Genomic DNA, 15315 nt, shown 5'->3' with positions numbered 1-15315 from the left:
GGGGCTGCGATGCTTATGTGAAAAAGCTTCAACCTGATAAGCTCGAACCCAAATCGGAGAAATGTGTCTTCATAGGATATCCAAAGGAAACTATTGGATACACCTTCTATCACAGATCCGAAGGTAAGACTTTTTGCTAAATTCGGAAACTTTCTGGAGAAGGAGTTTCTCTCGAAAGATGTGAGTGAGAGGAAAGTAGAACTTGACGAGGTAACTGTACCTACTCCCTTATTGGAAAGTAGTACATCACAGAAACCTGATTCTGTGACACCTACACCAATTAGTGAGGAAGTTAATGATAATGATCATGAAACTTCAGAACAAGATACTACTGAACCTCGTAGATCAACCAGAGTGAGATCCGTGCCAGAGTGGTACGGTAATCCTATTCTGGAAGTCATGCTACTAGATCATGATGAACCTACGAACTATGAAGAAGCGATGGTGAGCCCAGATTTCGCAAAATGGCTTGAAGCCATGAAATCTGAGATGGGATCCATGTATGAGAACAAAGTATGGACTTTGGTTGACTTGCCCGATGATCGGCAAGCAATTGAGAATAAATGGATCTTCAAGAAGAAGACTGACGCTGACGGTAATATTACTGTCTACAACGCTCGACTTGTCATAAAAGGTTTTCGGCAAGTTCAAGGGATTGACTACGATGAGACCTTCTCACCCGTAGTGATGCTTAAGTCTGTCCGAATCATGTTAGCAATTGTCGCATTTTATGATTATGAAATTTGGCAGATGGATGTCAAAACTGCATTCCTGAATGGATTTCTAGAAGAAGAGTTGTATATGATGCAACCAGAAGGTTTTGTCGATCCAAAGGGAGCTAACAAAGTGTGCAAGCTCCAGCGATCCATTTATGGACTGGTGCAAGCCTCTCGGAGTTGGAATAAACGCTTTGATAGTGTGATCAAAGCATTTAGTTTTATACAGACTTTTGGAGAAGCCTGTATTTACAAGAAAGTGAGTGGGAGCTCTATAGCATTTATGATATTATATGTGGATGACATATTACTAATTGGAAATGATATAGAATTTCTGGATAGCATAAAGGGATACTTGAATAAGAGTTTTTCAATGAAAGACCTCGGTGAAGCTGCTTACATATTAGGCATAAAGATCTATAGAGATAGATCAAGACGCTTAATTGGACTTTCACAAAGCACATACCTTGACAAAGTTTTGAAGAAGTTCAAAATGGATCAAGCAAAGAAAGGGTTCTTGCCTGTGTTACAATGTGTGAAGTTGAGTCAGACTCAATGCCCGACCACTGCAGAAGATAGAGAGAAAATGAAAGATGTTCCCTATGCTTCAGCCATAGGCTCTATCATGTATGCAATGCTGTGTACCAGACCTGATGTGTGCCTTGCTATAAGTCTAGCAAGCAGGTACCAAGGTAATCCAGGAGTGGATCACTGGACAGCGGTCAAGAACATCCTGAAATACCTGAAAAGGACTAAGGATATGTTTCTCGTTTATGGAGGTGACAAAGAGCTAATCGTAACTGGTTACGTCGATGCAAGCTTTGACACTGATCTGGACGATTCTAAATCGCAAACCGGATACGTATTTACATTAAACGGTGGAGCTGTCAGTTGGTGCAGTTCTAAACAAAGCGTCATGGCGGGATCTACGTGTGAAGCGGAATACATAGCTGCTTCGGAAGCAGCGAATGAAGGAGTCTGGATGAAGGAGTTCATATCCGATCTAGGTGTCATACCTAGTGCATCGGATCCAATGAAAATATTTTGTGACAATACTGGTGCAATTGCCTTGGCAAAGGAATGCAGATTTCACAAGAGAACCAAGCACATCAAGAGACGCTTCAATTCCATCCGGGATCTAGTCCAGGTGGGAGACATAGAGATTTGCAAGATACATACGAATCTGAATGTAGCAGACCCATTGACTAAGCCTCTTCCACGAGCAAAACAAGATCAGCACCAAGGCTCCATGGGTGTTAGAATCATTACTGTGTAATCTAGATTATTGACTCTAGTGCAAGTGGGAGACTGAAGGAAATATGCCCTAGAGGCAATAATAAAGTTATTATTTATTTCCTTATATCATGATAAATGTTTATTATTCATGCTAGAATTGTATTAACCAGAAACATAATACATGTGTGAATACATAGACAAACAGAGTGTCACTAGTATGCCTCTACTAGACTAGCTCGTTAATCAAAGATGGTTATGTTTCCTAACCATGGACAAAGGGTTGTTATTTGATTAACGGGATCACATCATTAGGTGAATGATCTGATTGACATGACCCATTCCATTAGCTTAGCACCCGATCATTTAGTATGTTGCTATTGCTTTCTTCATGACTTATACATGTTCCTATGACTATGAGATTATGCAACTCCCATTTGCCGGAGGAACACTTTGTGTGCTACCAAACGTCACAACGTAAATGGGTGATTATAAAGGTGCTCTACAGGTGTCTCCAAAGGTACATGTTGGGTTGGCGTATTTCGAGATTAGGATTTGTCACTCCGATTGTCGGAGAGGTATCTCTGGGCCCTCTCGGTAATGCACATCACATAAGCCTTGCAAGCATTGAAACTAATGAGTTAGTTGTGAGATGATGTATTACGGAACGATTAAAGAGACTTGCCGGTAACGAGATTGAACTAGGTATTGAGATACCGACGATCGAATCTCGGGCAAGTAACATACCGATGACAAAGGGAACAACATATGTTGTTATGCGGTCTGACCGATAAAAGATCTTCGTAGAATATGTAGGAGCCAATATGAGCATCCAGGTTCCGCTATTGGTTATTGACCGGAGACGTGTCTCGGTCATGTCTACATTGTTATCGAACCCGTAGGGTCCACACGCTTAAGGTTTCGATGACAGTTATATTATGAGTTTATGCATTTTGATGTACCGAAGTTTGTTCGGAGTCCCGGATGTGATCACGGACATGACGAGGAGTCTCGAAATGGTCGAGACATAAAGATTGATATATTGGAAGCCTATATTTTGATATCGGAAGTGTTCCGGGTGAAATCGGGATTTTACCGGAGTACCGGGAGGTTACCGGAACCCCCCGGGAGGTATATGGGCCTTAGTGGGCTTTAGTGGAAGAGAGGAGAGGTGGCCAGGGCTGGGCCGCGCGCCCCTCCCCCCTAGTCCGAATAGGACAAGGAGAGGGGGCCGACGCCCCCCTTCCTTCTCTCTCTCCTCTTTCCCCCCTCCCGAATCCTATTCCAACTAGGAAAGGGGGGAATCCTACTCCCAGAGGGAGTAGGACTCCTCCTGGCGCGCCCTCTCCTGGCCAACCGCACCCCCCTTTGAACCTTTATATACGGAGGCAGGGAGCACCCGTCGAGACACAAGTTGATCCACGTGATCATATTCTTAGCCGTGTGCGGTGCCCCCTTCCACCATAGTCCTCGATAATATTGTAGCGGTGCTTAGGCGAAGCCCTGCGACAATAGTACATCAAGATCGTCACCACGCCGTCGTGCTGACGGAACTCTTCCCCAACACTTTGCTGGATCGGAGTCTGGGGATCGTCATCGAGCTGAACGTGTGCTAGAACTCGGAGGTGCCGTAGTTTCGGTGCTTGATCGGTCGGGCCGTGAAGACGTACGACTACATCAACCACGTCGTGCTAACGCTTCCGTTGTCGATCTACAAGGGTACGTAGATCACACTCTCCCCTCTCATTGCTATGCATCACCATGATCTTGCGTGTCCGTAGGAATTTTTTTGAAATTACTACGTTCCCCAACACATCAATCTTTGATTGCCCAGTGGATGTAACTTCCTGTAATATATTCTGGATGTGCAACGTTATTCCCTATATGCCATACCTTTCCTCGTCGTAATGGGCTCAAATTATCTAATTTGGCCTCAAGACATGAACGAACTTTAGTGGGTCAATTAAGTTAATGGGCCGTTACTAGGCCGAAAGTTAATGGTCGGCCCTCTTATCTCCCGGGTCGTTAATAGGCCAACATCGAAGCGGGCAACAGGTGGCCCCAATTTATTTCACGGGCCATTACTAAGTTTGGGCTACATATGGCCCAACTATACTGTAGGCCTTTAGCAGGTCGAAAGAGACAGCGGGCTTGTATTGGACCATGAAGAGCATGGGCCCCTAAGAGGCCGAAAGTCAGGTCGTATTGTAAATGGCCCAACTGTGTTGTGGGCCTTTAGCAGGCCGAAAGAGAAACCGGGCTGGTATTGGACCATGAAGGGCATGGGTCGTTAAGAGGCCGAAACTAAGGTCCGACTACAAATGGCCCAACTCATTTATGGTCCGTTAACAGGCCGAAAGGCACACAGGGCCGGGAATTGGCCCAACACTTAAATGGGTCGCTAAAAGGCCAAAACTCAGGTCCGACTACAATTGGCCCAACTGACTTATGGGCCGTCAACAGGCTGAAAGTGACACCGGGCCAGAAATTGGCCCAACACTTAAATGGGCCGCTAAAAGGCCGAAACTCAGGTCCGACTACAAATGGCCCATCAAATTTATGGGCCGTCAACAGGCTGAAAGACACACCCGGCTGGAAATTAGCCCAACATTTAAATGGGTCGCTAAAAGGCCGAAAGATGTACATCCTGAAAATTGGCCCATCCATTAAATGGGTCGTTAACAGGCCGAAATCTCATCGGGCCGATATTGAGCCCAAATATATAGCGGGTTGTTAACGGGCTCGAACTGACGATGGGCTGCAATGGTGTCAAATGTTTAACGGGCCGAATTGGCACATCTTGTATGGGCCATGGGCTTAAATGGACCTGACACAAGTAGGCCTTATATGGGCCGGCCTGCTAATATTTACTGGGCCGACCTTTTTCACTAGAATGGGCCACTGTTGGGCCGTGCCACATGTCGACCTATCATAGGCACCTCCTGTCCAATGAGTGGATGACATCTGTCCCAACGATGAGCCGACATGTGTTTCCTCTAGCCAATGATGATTTACACGTGGAAAATACCCATTGGTCGGTGCTGTTAACGGGTTATTGGATCCAAAACCCAACCCGATAGCTTAACGGCGTTCCGTTACGGTGGATGCCACGTGTCGGTCACCCTTGACGAAAGCACTTCTGTGACGCGCGATTTATCATCATTTAAGTGGACACTTCCGTGATGATAATTTTGGTAATGTCATGGAACACTTCTACGACAGCACAGGTATGACTATCTTGATTCTGTCATAAATTTGTCATGGATGTACATGCATGACAAAAAACGCGACCTACTCTAACAAACACGTATCATCACGGAAGTGTATTTTTTTATAGTGATCGTTGCTGCTAAGGATAAAAATATGGGATCTATATCTACCGCCATAGATAAACGGATTTCGTCTACATCATGGCATCGTTCTTATTGCATTACTATATTTTTACATGAACTTAATACACTAGATGCATGCTGGATAGCGGTCGATGTGTACAGTAATAGTAGTAGATGCACGCAGGAGTCAGTCTACTAATCTTGGATTTGATGCCTATATAATGATCATTGCCTGGACGTCATAATTATTTGAGGTTCTATCAATTGCCCAATAGTAATTTGTTTACCCACCGTTTGCTATTTTTCTCGAGAGAAGCCACTAGTGAAACCTACGACCCCCGGGTCTTCTTTCTCATATATTCGCCTTTGCGATCTATTTTTCTCTTGCTTTTATTTTCAGATCTACTAAACCAAAAACCTAAAAATACTTTGCTTCACTTTATTTTATTTGCGATCTATTATTTCAATCTATCACAAATTTATCTCCCGTCCACACACCGCTTCTGGCGCCGTTACCCGAAAGGGATTGACAACCCCTTTTACACGTCGGGTTGCGAGTGGTTTTTATTTGTGTGCAGGGGCTGTTTACGTTGTGTTGCTTGGTTCTCCTACTGGTTCGATAACCTTGGTTTCATATCTGAGGGAAATACCTACCGCCGATGTGCTGCATCATCCCTTCCTCTTTGGGGAATTACCGACGTAGCTTCAAGTGACATCAAAAGGAATTTTTGGCGCCGTTGCCGGGGAGGATCTTCAACATATACCAGGTTCCTAATCACAAATCTCATCTCCTTGCAATTTACATTATTTGCCATTTGCCTCTCGTTTTCCTCTCCCCCACTTCACAAAAAATTTCCGTTTTATTCGCCTCTCTTTTCCGTTCGCCGTTTTCTTGCTGGATCTATTTTTGAGTGCAATCTTGTTGTGTAGTCATCATGACTCAAGATAACACCAAGTTATGTGATTTCTGAAATACCAATAACAATGATTTTATCGACACTCCACTTGCTCCTCCCGCCACTAGTGCGGAGACTTGTGATATTAACACTGCTTTGCTGAATCTTGTTATGAAAGACCAATTTTATGTTACTCCTAATGAGGATGCCGCGTCCCATCTTAATACCTTTGTGGAATTATGCGATATGCAAAATAAAAAAGATGTGGACAATGATGTGGTCAAGATGAAATTATTTCTGCTTTCCTTGCGTGATTCTGCAAAAAGTTGGTTCTCTTGTTTGCCTCGCAATAGAATCGGTTCTTGGAATAAGTGAAAGATGCTTTTATCACTAAGTATTTTCCTCCCGCAAAAATTATTTCCCTTAGAACCTAGATCATGAATTTCAAGCAACTTGAACATGAGCATGTTGTACAATCTTAGGAAAGGATGAAAATGATGCTAAGGAATTGCCCAACTCATGGGTTAAATCTTTGGATGATCATACAAAGTTTTTATACATGGTTGAATTTTGTTTCTCGTAATCTTTTAGATTCCGCCGCGGGTGGTACTTTTATGGAAATTACTTTGGGTGAAGCCACCAAATTGCTTGACAATATCATGGCAAATTATTGGCAATGGCATACCGAAAGGGCTCCTACTAGTAAAAAAGTTAATTCGGTTGAAGAAACTTCTTCTTTGAGTGAAAAAGTTGACGCTCTTGTGAAATTGGTTGCTAGTAGAAGTGCTCCTATTGATCTTAATGATATGTCTTTGTCTACTTTGATTGAGAAAAATAGTGATGCCATTGATGTAAATTTCATTTCTCGAAATAATTTCAACAACAATGTTATAGAGGTAATTTTAATCCTAGGCCTTTTCCTAGTAATTCCTCTAATAATTATGGTAATTCCTATGGAAATCAATCTTATAATAATAATAGGAACACCTCTGATCTTGAGAATAATATTAAATAATTTATCAACACGCAAAAAGTTTTCAACACTTCCATAGAAGAAAAGTTGAATAATATTGATGATTTATCTAGAAGTGTTGATAGAATTTCTCATAATGTGGAAAATCTCAAGATGAAATTTTTTGTGCCTAAAGTAGATGGTTTGTAACATCTCAAATTTTCAATTTCGAATGTTATACATTAGATCATCAATGCATACCAAATTTTATTTTGCATTTTGGTTGGTCCGAGAAATTCTACGCAACTCAATGACCCACGGAGAGAGTTGGGGATTTCGTTATTTTCATATTTGAGTTTTCTCAAATTCTGAGAATAGGATCATTTGATTTTATTTATTTTATCATCAATTATTTATATTACAAAAATATGAGAGAGAGGGAATAAAATGACTTTCCCAAAATAAAGAAATATTGAGGATTTAATAATAAAATCAAATAAGATTTTATTTCGGAGTTTTTTGGTGTTTTTTTTGAATTTAGGAAAAATGTGCATTTTTCAAATTTGCATTTAGGTCCCAAATAAATGTTCACCTTGTGCGGCTTGATTTTAGAAGCCCGTGAAAATTTATTTCGGAATTTTTGGAGTCCGTTTAGTATTTCTTTTTATTTTTCTTCTGCGTGTAAAAAAACGCGTGCCGACCTACGGGCCGTGTCCGACCTGGACACCGGCCCGCGCATGCTTTATAAGCCAGGGGGGAGCCAGCCCGAGGCCCAGCCGCCGCCCCCAAAACCCTAGCCGCCCGAGCGCCGCCGCCCACCGCCCCGCCGGACGCCGCCGCCGTCGATGCCGCCGCCCGAGGTTCGCCGCGCCTCGAAATCCGTGCCATCGGTTTTTTTAAACCGATCGGTTTTCGTCGGTTTATTTTTTTAGGTCCAGTTTTTTTAAATAGATCGGTTTTTCCGGTTTATTTAATTTAGCGAGCGTTCGTCGTTTTTCTTTTTCTCGGATTAAATCCGCGATTTTTCTGATCGCGATTCCTGATCCGATTTTCGTTTTAGTATAACTTTTCGCTCGTTTATCGGAATCAGGCGATTCAAGCGCCTAGATTTTCGTCTCGAAACCCTCTATCCATTTAACCAACTTAAACCAGTTTTTGCTACTGTAAAATTTGCCCTAGATCCATATTAGTAGAACGAAGTTGTTTTCTTTCGCCGTTTGACTTTCATTGATTCGTTCGATTTGATTCTTTTTGCCAACCGGAGTTCTTAAGTTGAACCTTCTAGTTAGATCTATTATTTGAGTTTTACCCGTGCATTAGATAAGAAATTATTGTATGCTTGTTTGTTTGTCTGCGATAGAATACCCGGAGTGCGCCGCCTGTTACTTTGAATCTCTAGGTTTCCCGGATCATCAGCAAGGCAAGTAACACTTTGATCATACCTTTTCTACTACTTAGTTTTATTGCATTAGATCAATCCTCACACATTGCATGATTAGGATCTAATTAAATTGTGGGATGGGAAGTAGATGAGGTAGTACCTATTACCTGTTTATTATTAAACCTTTGGGAGTTACTTCCGCGTTTGCTTATTATGACATGCTATGCTAGTAGACGTGGATTGGGTGAGTGATATCCATGACAGATGTGAGTTTTGTTAATTGATGGTTTATCTAAGGTGGCAACTTAAACACACATCTGGGTGGATTGAGGCACCTGGGTATTCCAGGACTTGCCTGTTTTCTTTTGGACCGCCACCCAGGCTCAAAGGGATCATGAGATTATTCATACCAGAAACTTCCGTGTGCAGCCACAAGCTATTATGGGCTCTAGCATAGTTGACTAAGTCGTGCGAACTCTTACAGTGGTAGACTAGCAAATGTAGGGGATGTAGGTGGTACGGTCTACCCGATCGTAAGGTGCTAGCGCTTCTGAAATACTATGTCTCGGTCATCTGTCTTCTCAAACACCCTGTAGTGCGAGAAACCCAACGGAGGCGATCGAGTCTTGTGGGGAAAAGTGCGCAAACCTCTGCAGAGTGTAATAAACTAATCATGGTTATCCGTGTCCCCGGTTATGGACATCTTGAGTATCTAGTACCTGGATTTTCATGTGAATCTCAACATGTTACTCTAAATTAATTTTGTTGGCTTTTGTTTATTGATGATGCTTAATTGGGATTGAGAATGTTGTCAACCATTCTCAATGTTTAACAACTACCATGATAGTAAAATAAAATTTATTCCTTTGAAGTAGGGAAAAATTGGCTTTATGCAAAACTGTAACCATAGAGCTTTCCACCAGGCAAATATGCATATAGTATGGCTATTTTATTCCATTGCTCTCTATGTGTTACATTGCCAGCATATCCCATGTGCTGACCCGTTTTCGGGCTGCAACGTTAATGTTGCAGACTTTTCAGATGATGATTAAGGAGTTTTAGGTCGTGGTTCTATACTCAGTGATGCCGTTGGAGTTGATGGACTCACTTATCTTCCAAGCCTTCCGCTGTTATAGTTATTAGATGGCCTTAAGCCATATTTATTGTATTAAGTTCTCTATGGAGACACTCGATGTAATAAGTGTGTGATTGCTACTGTATTATAAATCCTCCGAGTACTGTGTGGTGTCAGCATTACTGATCCAGGGATGACACCGGAGCACAGAGATCAGACTGTTTGAGGTCTGGTCGCTACAGAGATGGTATCAAAGCTCTTTATGTTTCTATGGATGAAAGTAAGAAAAGAACCGCTATGCTTAGAGCTAAAAGAGAATTCTTAGAAAAGGCTTTTACTTGTGATTCCTTTTGCAAAAGTGATGAAGATCTTAAAATGATTGGTGTTTCTTCTATTGATTCTTTGTTTAGTAAAGTTAAGAATGATGAAAAAGGGACTGGAGAAGAGTCAAGTCTAGGTAGAAGGCATCCCAATATTTCGGAGGGTGAAAATCTTGTTGAGAAAATTGATGAAAGTGGGTTTGGAGAGGTCAAAACTTTAGCAAGTGATGCACCCACTCTTTTGGATTACAAAGACTTTAATTATGACAGTTGCTCTTTGATTTATTGTATTTGTTTGTTACAATCCATGATGAATTCACCCATTTCTTATGAACAAAATAAAGCTTTTACTAAACATGTTGTTGATGCTATGATGAAAGCTCTTGAACAAAAAAATGAAATTAGAAGTTTCAATTCCTAGAAAATTGCATGATGAGTGGGAACCTACTATCAAAGTCAAGATTAAAAATTATGAGTGTTTTGCTTTGTATGACTTGGGTGCTAGTGTTTCTACAATTCCGAAATCTTTATGTGATATGCTTGGTCTTACCAATCTTGAAGAATGTTCCTTGAATTTGCACTTGGCGGATTCTACTATTAAAAAGCCTATGGGAAGAATTAATGATGTTCTTATTATCGCAAATAGGAATTATGTGCCCATAGATTTTATTGTTCTTGATACTTATTGCAATCCGTCTTGTCCAATTATTCTTGGTAGACCGTTTTTACGCACTATCGGTGCCGTGATTGATATGGAAGAAGGCAATATTAAGTTCCAATTTCCTTTGAGGAACGGTATGGAACACTTTCCTAGATCAAGAATTAGGCCACCTTATGAATCAATCATGAGGGAATCTTATGGATCTCGAACCAAAAGTGACAAAACTTAGATCTTTGCTTTATGCCTAACTAAGGGAGTAAAACTATAACGCTTGTTGGGAGGCAACCCAATGAATAAAATTTATTTCTGCTTTTTTGTTTCCTGTTTTTGAGTGTTAGAACAACTATGCTACTGTTATGATTGTGTTTTTTGTGTTTTAATTAGTGTTTGTGCCAAGTAAAGCCTTTAGGATCTTCTTGGGCAATAATTGTTTGATCTTGCTGAAAAAACAGAAAGTTTTGCGCTCACCAACTTAATTTTCGTTTTTTTTACCAAAGAGCGATAAAATACTCATTCCAATTGATGTAGATCAATATACAAATTTCTCAGGTCATCCTAATTTTTCAGAATTTTTGGAGTTACAGAAGTATTCGAAATAGTCAGACTGCTACAGACCGTTCTGTTTTGACAGATTTTGTTTTCTTTGTGTTGTGTGCTTATTTTGATGGCTCTATGGTTTTCTTTGATGAGTTTTTGCCATAGAAAAGTTGGAATATAGTAGATACAATACAAAAACAAAATATGAATTGGTTTGATACATCACTTAAAGTAGTGATTTATTATTCTTATACTAACGGATCTCACGAAGGCTCTGTTGAGTTTTGTGTGATTGAAGTTTTCAAGTTTTAGGTTATCTTACGATGGATGAAGGAAGGATGGAAGAGCTTAAGCTTGGGGATGCCCCGGCATCCCAAGGAAATATCCAAGAATGAGCAACCAACTAAGCTTGGGGATGCCTCCCAGTGGCATCCCCGCTTTCTTCTAACAACTTTTGGTATTTTACTCGAGACTATATTTTTATTCGTCACATGATATGTGTTTTGCTTGGAGCGTCTTGTATGATATGTGTCTTTGCTTGCTTTATTTTGTGTTTTAAGTCATCAATCCTTGCTGGACACACCTATTTGAGAGAGCTAAAATTATATCTTGACTTGTTAGAATTGCTCTCTATGCTTCGCTTAAACTTTTATGAGCTAGGACTTGCTCTAGTGCTTCACTTATATCTTTTTGAGCACGGTGTGCTTTGCTATTTTTGAAGAAATGCTCTCTTGCTTCACTTAGATTTATTTGAGAGTTAGTAATTTTTTTAAGAAATTCTCTCTTGCTTCACTTACATTATTTTGAGAGAAAGAAAATTTGTTATGCTCATGATCTTCACTTATATTTGTTTGAGCTTATGAAAAGCAACACATGAAAATTAGTCCGAAAGTGATAGATATCCAAGAAGGATAAAGAAAAAAATAAAAAATTTCATGAAGATCATTGGACAAAATAAGCTTGATTCTTAGTAATAATTTTGAGATATGATGATGTGATATGTCAGTTATGTTGGTGAGAAATTATGCTTTAGTGAGAATATTGGTGTTAAGGTTTGTGATTCCCTATGCAAGTACGAAAGTCAATAGTCATGCAATGAAATTACATCCTACTTGCGGTGCATTATTCGGTGTTATTTATGCTTAATGATTGCTTATGAGATTATCTGTTTCTTAGTTGGTCGCTTCCCAATCTTTTGCTAGCCTTCATTTTGCACCAAGTATGATCACTACTTGTGCATCCAAAATCCTTTAAACCAGTTTTGCCACATGAGTCCACTATATCTACCTATATGCGGTATTCTTTTGCCGTTCTACGCAAATTTGCATGTGCCATCTCTAATTTTCAAAATAAACTTGTCTTTTTGTGTGTTTGTTTCGTTCGCGGAGCGGTGAGGGGTGGCTAATATTTTCCATGCTAGATGTGTTATTCTCAAGATGAGTGTTTACTCACTTGTCATTGCACGAGAGTAAGGCAAAGGTATTAGGGATGCCCAGTCCCGAAATGCAAAAAGAATTAATTTTCCTTCATGTTGTCAAATAATAAATTCTTTGGAAAGTGTTGGTATGGAGGGCAACTGTGGATACGGCTAGCCATGGAAAGTGAAAGTATGGTGGAAAAGGAATAAACTTTATTTTCTGTTTGGGAACCGCCTATGATATATCTATGCATGGAAAGTATTGGGAACTCTAAGTCGTTTTCGTAGGTGGGATGGATACACCTCCCAAAATGTTTTTATCTCAATTTTTTTGCTTTGAGCTCTGGCACCTCTACAAATCCCTACTTCCCTCTACGAAGGGCCTATCTTTACTTTATGCAATTTTTATTTTTATTTTGAGTCTCCATCTTCTCTTATAAAAGCACCAACTAGGAGGCAATATGATCGTGCTTAAGTATTGGGGGTAGTTAATATTCGAGTGTGTTTCATGAATGGATCAATGTTTGAGCATGATGGACTAGGGATAACTTATTTTAGCGTTGATATTTCGAAAGACATGGTTGCTTGTTGATATGCTTGAGTATCTAAATTATTATGTCAAAACTAGACTATTGCTTTGAATCACATAAAAGTCCAAATGTCCATGCTATAAAGAAAAGAATATGCTATGACATGATGAACAACACTCCACATCAAAAATTCTATTTTTATCACTTACCTACTTGAGGACGAGTAGGACTTAAGCTTGGGGATGCTGATACATCTCCAATGTATCTATAATTTTTGATTGTTCCATGCTGTCTTCTTATCAATCTTGAATGTTTTATAATCATTTTATATCATTTTTGGTACTAACCTATTGACATAGTGCCAAGTGCCAGTTGCTGTTTTTTCCATGCTTTTTTACGTCGCAGAAAATCAATATCAAGCTGAGGGAACTTTTCATTCCCGTCTGATTCCACATGGCTATGCTGTTGTGATGGTGGATGAAATAATGGAGGGATTTGAGGAGCTGGAGCTTGACTACTGAAAGTGCGCTAAGTCGACTAGAGGGAGGGGGTGAATAGGAGATTTTTATGAATTCTCCACTGAGGAATTTTAGGGTGAGGAAATTCCTAAGCGAAGAACTACTTGCAGCGGAATAAGTACTCATATGCAGACATAACATAACATAAGCACAGTCATTATGATGAAATGAAAACAAGCACAGAGTACACAGAGCGTAAACACAGGATAAAATACGATGAAGACAAAGAGATTGAAGAAATTGAACTGAGGAAATTGAGAAGGTCTTCATTCAAAGTTTTCAAACAAATATGAATAGGTACACAACACAGTAAAGAGGAAATGGAAGGGTTGAGGAAATAGAACCAGTTAGCTCGGTGATGACAATGATTTGGTAGACCAGTTCCAACTGTTGTGACAGTTGTACGTCTGGTTGGAGCGGCTAGGTATTCAAACCTGAGGACACCCAGTCCCGGACACATAGTCCTCACCGTATTCTCCTTGAGATAAGGTTACACAGACCTCGCCCAATCACTTGTGGTAAGTCTTCAGGTGATTTCCAAACCTTCACAAACTCGATCACCCGATGATCCACAATTTCCTCTTGGATGCTCTAGACCATGACGCATAATCGTCTGAAGGATGCATAGTCCTCAAAGGTAACAAGCGTCGGTTCCACACAGGAACAATCTCTTCAGTGATGCTCAATCACTTTGGGTTTATAGGTGTTTGGGTTTTGGTTTTTGGTTTTTTCTCACTTGACAAGTGCCAGTTTCTCGCGGAGCAGCCAACCAACTAGTGGTTGTAGGGGGCGGCTATTTATAGCCTAGGGAGCAGCCCGACATGATAAGACATAAATGACCTTTAATGATATGACCATTAGGTGGATAAGATATTTTGGGACAGCTGGCGAATAGCACAACAACGGTCGGAAATTTGAGGTTCAAATTCCTCAGGGCTATCATGTTCCTCACTTGTAGGCAATCCACACTGGTGAATTCCTAACTCCTCAGTCAGGACAAATTCCTCAGAGACCAGAAGAACTTCATCTCTGTCACTGAAGAAATTGACTGAACTGTATGAGATTTCCAATGGCTTCACCCGAATGGATTGGTAGGTGTAGGATTTTGAGTTGAGCATCACCTGGAAGCTTTTCCTTAGTTTTACCTCGACCCCCTTTAACAGTACGATGTTTCCTATGACTCAAGAAAGAGAAAATGAAACTATGAAAACAAAAGTCTTCACGCTTCTTGTTCCTTGCAAGAATATCAAGTCTTCACGGTCACACCAATTTTTCACTTTCAAAGTCTTTAAAAAGTCTTTAGAAATCCAAAGTCTTTAGTTGAAGACATTCTTTTTTAGGGGTCGACTTTCTCTGTAAATATCAAACTCCTCATAGACTTATAGACCTGTGTACACTCACAAACGCATTAGTCCCTTAACCTATAAGTCTTCAATACACCAAAATCACTAAGGGGCACTAGATGCACTTACAATCTCCCCCTTTTTGGTGATTGATGGCAATATAGGTTAAGTTTTCAACGGGTATAAACATATGAAGTGTAAATACTGATATTGAGGAATTTGATTGCAAGATATAGAAGAACTCACCCTGAAGATGTGCATAGACAGGAATTTGCTTTTGAAGCAATGCACATTTGAAGAGTAGAACCATGGAGATCTCCCCCTATATCTTGTAATTCATACACACATTTAACATAGGATATGAAGAATTTGAAATGCATGATGAAATATGGTGACTGATGTAA

The sequence above is a fragment of the Triticum urartu genome, chromosome 7 (assembly GCF_003073215.2).
Source record: "Triticum urartu cultivar G1812 chromosome 7, Tu2.1, whole genome shotgun sequence".
NCBI classification, from domain to species: domain Eukaryota; kingdom Viridiplantae; phylum Streptophyta; class Magnoliopsida; order Poales; family Poaceae; genus Triticum; species Triticum urartu.
Note: the sequence above shows the minus strand (reverse complement) of the source record.